Here is a 6000-nt window from a genome sequence, read left to right as displayed (position 1 = left end):
TATTTCAAGGGACTGCTCAAGCTTTTGGAACCACTGTCTAAAATAGACAGCAGTTGAAAAATACGCTCTGTCCCCAGTGGAGTCGCCAATTATGTTATCACTCAGGTTGTTCCCTTTGACTCCCAAGGGAATACGGCCGAGGTAACCACTAACCAATCTTTGGGTCATAGGTCCTAGCCTACCTATGACCAAAGAGGGCTCTCTCTTTATGATTTAACTTTGTTTGTGTAATATTTTAGGCTAGTTATGATGCTCAAGGGTTTGTTTTTTGGACTTTGCTGGATGATGATTTCAGTCAAGATATATATGTTCTTACCAGGGTGTTCTAGGCCATTGGGCATGGAGTAAGTGGTGCTGTATTTGTTTGATATGCTGTGTTGATATAGCGGAGATGCTGCAGAGCCAGATAAGTGTCTGAGAAACAATGCTTTGGAACTGTGATTAAGTGTGATGTAACCAGGCTATGAAAGGCACTTAAGAATCTTTCAACAAACTGGTATGAGGAAACTGTGAGAATATTATTTAGAAGCAGTGAAGAATTTCTACATGACATTCATATTTATAGAATTAATGAAAACATGAGCAATTAAGAATTCATGTCCATGATCAATTCTGAAGAAAACATTTTCAGCAATAAAGACTGAGCACAAGTTGTAATCAAACATATCCTGTACTATTCCTTTTCTATACTGCTAGATTAGTGAGACATGTGTATGATTTAATAAACATAAGAAAACAAAACATAGATTGAGAAAAACTTATTGTTCCGTTAGACAACACGGGAATTCTGCAACAGCACGCTTAGCATCACCAAGACATCAAACATTCAGGAAATCACTGAGCTTTTCCAGCCTTTTGCATTAGATAGTCTGAAAATATACAATACATTTGCCTCAGAATGAAAATCACCAACCCCTTATACGTTTCCATGGGAGGTATATATACATAATTTACATAAGAAAATATCTAGCTAAAGAGTAAATGCTTCATTAATGTCATGCCAACTCCTGGAGCGTTGTAGCTGAGGGAGTAAATGCTATAGTAACTCTTCAGTGCCTTAACTGTCCAAAACGGTCAGAAAATGTTGACTTTGTGGCTGTTGGAGTCGGCTGAGGATATGCTGTCCAAAATTGCGTATTTATTTCTTTTGCTTGCTACCGCTGTCTTTTGCTGAGTCACCTTTCGGCTGTCTTAAATGCTGTCTTTATTATGCTTTTTGCCTTTTGCCGATTTGTAGCTGACTAGACTGAGCAACTGAGGCTATTGTGGCAAAATTTGAAGCATTGCCTGCCACCAATCTTCCTTAGGCATTTGGTGTCTCCGAATCTTCACCAAAGTTTCATCTGCCTCTGTATATCTATAAAAATTTGGAGGAACCTCAAAAAGGTGGTTTACCTCATTTTCAATGAAAAATATACCTTTAAGTTTATTATATAGGCTCTGCCCTGTTGGAGGCCCTGCTTCCTCTGAAGTACTGCCAGCTGCAGTGATTTGATTTTCAACAAAGGTTGTCATCCTGTTGGCATATTGCTCATGAGGGAGCAGTCTCCCTGTGTTGTTTAGTAGGCTGGGCAGTCCCTTTGCTTGCAGTGCTCCCGTTTTGAGTTTGTACTCATCCACCTCAGCCTGTATTTCATAGCATTTTCTCTCTACAGTCTGTACATAATTCCTGAGAGTCAGCACCTTTTTAGCTGTAAGGATAGCCTCTGTTCTGTTAATAATGTTGATGGCTGCCAGTTCCTCCTTTGTTTGAAAAAAATCTATCATTCTATTGGCCTGCTCAGGCCTGTTTCCCAGCACTGTTCTGGCCTTCTGAATTTCTAGTTGTGCTTGGCCAATTAAATCCATTTGTTCATGCACAGTTTTAATTGACTTCCATTGTTTAGTGATGGATTGGTTAATTCTGGCCCACAGAATTCTTTTTATTTCAGCCATGGCACTTTCTAGATTAAGCTCTTTCTCCAAGGCCTTTATCTTTTCCTTGAGGGCCTTTATTTCTCTTCCTTGCTCTGCCACAGTCATTTTTGATTTATCATATTTGGTCTCTATCTCTGCCAATTTTTCCTTGGCTTGCTTTATCTCAGTGGCCTGGAGCTCCATTTCTTTAATAGCCTTAGTCAATTCTTCCATGCTTGTACTGGACTCTGGAGCTGTTGTTGTTGCTGCTTCTGTTGTTGTTGTTGTTGTTGCTTCTTCTGTTGTTGCTGTTGTTGTTACAGGGGCTACTGCTGCCTCTGTAGTTGTTGCAGTGGTTGAAGTAGTTGGAGGAGCTTGGGATGTGGATTCTCCCTGCTTATCTTGTAGTGCTCCTTCCAGTTCCTTCTCCAAATCAAGGACCTTTTGGTTGAGTTGCATTATGAGATCCAGTTGCTCATCGGCCTCCTTTTCCTTCTGTAATTCTGCTGTTTGAGGGTGCTCGGTAGGCAGCAGCTTTAACCTTTTCTTTAATGCATTGAGGTCATCTTCCTTTTTCTTCATGAGGGCCCTCACGCCCTTTGGATCCTTAGGATCATGTCCTAGGTCGATGATGATATCCTCCAGTGATTTTATTCTGTTGTCCTTAGCCATGGAGGACATTCTCTCGAAATCCAACTAAATGTTGGTATTTTTCAGTGATTCTTTTAATTCATGGGCCATGGTTGCCCTGTCCACCAAGGTGGCATAGACCATTTCTCTAGTTTTCTTGTGGAGTTCTATTTGGTCCATGGGGTGAATGTCCTTTGCCATGACCTCCACCCTTGTCCTTACAAAATCTGCAGCTGATTTAGGCTGCGACACCTTAGGCTTAAAGTGACTGAGGATCATTTTCTCCTCTTGAATGTCATATACAGACATTAGCCTTTCTTTCTGGGCTAGTGTTGCATTTAGAAACTGTTTATACACTTCTACTCTCAGCAAGTCATTTTGTGCCTTTATTTGTTTGAAAGAAGCCTTAGTGCTTTTAGGCTTCTTGCTCTGCTGAGAGGAGGATGACACCTCCAAGCCAAGCTGGACTCCCTGCTCCTGCTGAAAGGAGCTTGTACCTGTTTGCTGGCTGCCTTCCCCATCTTTCCTTGGGCTGTCAAGGACTTCTTCACTGATTTCTTCTACCTCTGGGGAGTCAACCCTTTGCCTTTTGGACTCTGGTTGCTGGGAGGATCCACTTGCAGGAGTGGACTCTTCTCTGTCTCTTTTCATACCCCTCTCCTCATGTGCTGGGGTCTGCAAAATAGGTGTTGTAGGTGGCTCAGTTTGCGGTGGAGGGGTCTGCTCTTGTTGCTGCCCAATTGAGGAGGCAGGCTGTTCTTTTAGTGTTTCCTCTTCAGCACCCATTATCCCTTTACCTTTATCTGTACCTGGTGCTGCTGTAGAAGGTGCCTGTGTGGCTGGCGCAGTTGTTGTGGCCGAGGTCCCTTCTCCTACCGGGTGCGGTCGTTTGAAGGGTACTTGCTGCACAGAATCTAGGTCAAGAGTCTTTTCTAAATCCTTGACATTCTTTTGCATTATCTCTTCCTCAGTCAATTTTTCAATTAATGTATCAGGTTTCGATTCTTGTTGATTTGCATACTGTTCAATGTGTGGATATTCGCAATGCTCATAGCCTAGAAGCCTGTACTTGACTCTTCTAGTAGTGATGAAGCCTTCAGGGTCATAAGGGACGCACCGGAAGCTTTTTGAGAGCATGTACTTATCTTTGAGGATTAGCTCAGCATCTTGCCAACCTTCTTTCCTATTCATAATGAAGGGGCCTAGGTGGTGCTTGAACTTGAGATGGGCTTTCTTTTTGGAGCTGTGGAAGTGAGTGAGGTCAGAGTGAATTAGCTGCCTATAATACTCCAAGGCAAAGAGTCTCATGGGCACATATTTTGGGAGCCTGTATGGACAGAGCTCATAGCCATAGATTCTGATGATTGTATGATCTTGGTATAGGTACCAATCACCTATTTTATAATTCTTGGAGAGCTGCAGGACTTTCTGTATTTCAAATGACATTCTGGGAGGAGGGGACCTCATCAACAAACAAGAGACTGGGTAAACAAATTGATCAATGAATTCACAATATGTATATGGTGAATTTTGCACTTGGTGGTAGACAGATGTCCAGAAGATAACAGATCTTCTTTCTCCTTTAGAATCCAGCTTTTTAATGTGGCATTGAAAAGCCTCGGACTGGTAATACATGAACAGGTGGTAGATATAAGATGAATACTTGAAGATGCCCTCCCTGTCTACTTTGAAAAGCTGCTCATGTATCTTGTTGGCTATGAACTTAGCAAAATTATATTTGTAGTTAGGAGGTTGGCCTGGGCTGTAAGCAGATAGTAATACCAGCACTGTCTCATCAACAAATTCACTGGTCTTATAGCCCAGCACATATGAAATCATGTCCAGCAGAAGTTTGCCTATATCAGTGAAGTGGACATATAAGTAGGGAGGTAGCCTTGTGGGTTGGCAGTCAGGCCTCATAAATGTCTGGGTGATCTTTTGCCTGTCCTCAGTGGTCATCTTGGCACCTGTATCTAGTAGATAGTTCATAGAGAAAGGAAACAACAGCTGAGTTTGTTTGAAGTTGAGCATCTGGTTGATGGACTCAGCATTGATGTGAAAGAGGATGCTCCCAGATGGAGACTTGACAGCTCTGTGGTTTGCATCATAATTTTCAGCACATAGGCGAATAATCTCTGGAAAAATGTTAACAGATGGGAGAAAGTAATATGGCAGGTTGGATTCCCATATCCCATATGTATCCTTACCATTTAAATAGTCATCTCTCAATTCCCTGAAGGTCTGCAAATGGTCTCTATCACCTACAAAGTCTTGGATGAGATAATCCCTGTCAGCAAGAGGCAGGGACTCCAGCTCTTTATTTGGTGGATTTATGGGGGCAACACTGAGAGCTGTGGGTGCAGGAGCAACCATTAAGTATCCTGAATTAAACAAGGTAAGTGTAATAGCTTGCAGGGTTCCTCAAAGCTCAAATGACAGACTCTATGTAGATAATCCTAGAAATTTTCTTCAAATGGAATAGGCAGGCTATGCAGGACTGTCTCTGCTTTGCTTGGGTAAATTCACAGGGATTCTGATTTGATAAGGATGAATTGCAGAGAGTGTGCAGGATTCAAATTGGTGAGATGCAGCTTTGGGCATGCACAGGGGCAAAAACAAGAGAATTGCGGTGAATACCTGGATGAACAGTGCAGAAAACCTTCGGGTTGAACAGCGGGTGCACAATGTAGTTGAATTGATAAGTTGTGGCGGCTGCAACTTTGAATTTGGCGGTTCGGAGGCAATTTCGCAGTGAACAGGCTTACAACGGCTCTGTCGTTTTCGCTTGAAAATGACATAAAACGGCCGAAAATGCGCGTTTTAACGACAAATTTGGACAAAAAGGGACATTGGAAATTTTCCACCGATGACGTCAGCATGACGTCATGGCGGGCCCGAGGTACGGAGGGTGACGTGGGCGCTGAGCTGGAGACCAGCGTGGCGGGTGGTGCGGGGTGGCATGACGTCACGATGACGTGGAGGTGATGCGACGAGGGAGGTGGTATCGGGAAGGTGGTAAGCGGTCTCCCCGCACCACCTTTGGGCGAAGGCGGTATCGGGGAGGGGGGCTCCGAACAACCCCGCCGACTGCCACACGTCCCGAGTACGGCTACCAATACCGCTATCTCCCCGGACGTTAAAGGGAGACGGGTCGAGATTTAAAAAAGACCGCCCACCGTTGGATCAGGGGCGGTGGATGATGGACGGCTGGCGGGCACCCCGACCCATCGTGCAACTTTGGGTGGGGACCCGCCCAGTAATAAAATAATGATTTAAATCATGCGGGTTCAAAACTTTGGGTTAGGGGGTTTTTGTGGGTTTTTTGGGATATGGATTAATCTGTCGGGGGGGGGGAACAAAGGGTTAGAGTTAGGTTTAAGCAGAGGGAAAGGGGTTTTTTATGAACTTTTTCAGAAAAGAGGGGAAATGAGGGTTTAGTGTAGGTTATTACTCTGCCCAGAGGTTAGAGTAATC

The sequence above is a fragment of the Pinus tabuliformis genome, chromosome 6 (genome assembly GCF_031772625.1).
Source record: "Pinus tabuliformis cultivar Carrire ecotype Pingquan chromosome 6, CPIR1, whole genome shotgun sequence".
NCBI classification, from domain to species: Eukaryota; Viridiplantae; Streptophyta; class Pinopsida; order Pinales; family Pinaceae; genus Pinus; species Pinus tabuliformis.
The sequence above is the reverse complement of the archived record's forward strand: the minus strand, read 5'-3'. Positions refer to the sequence as shown.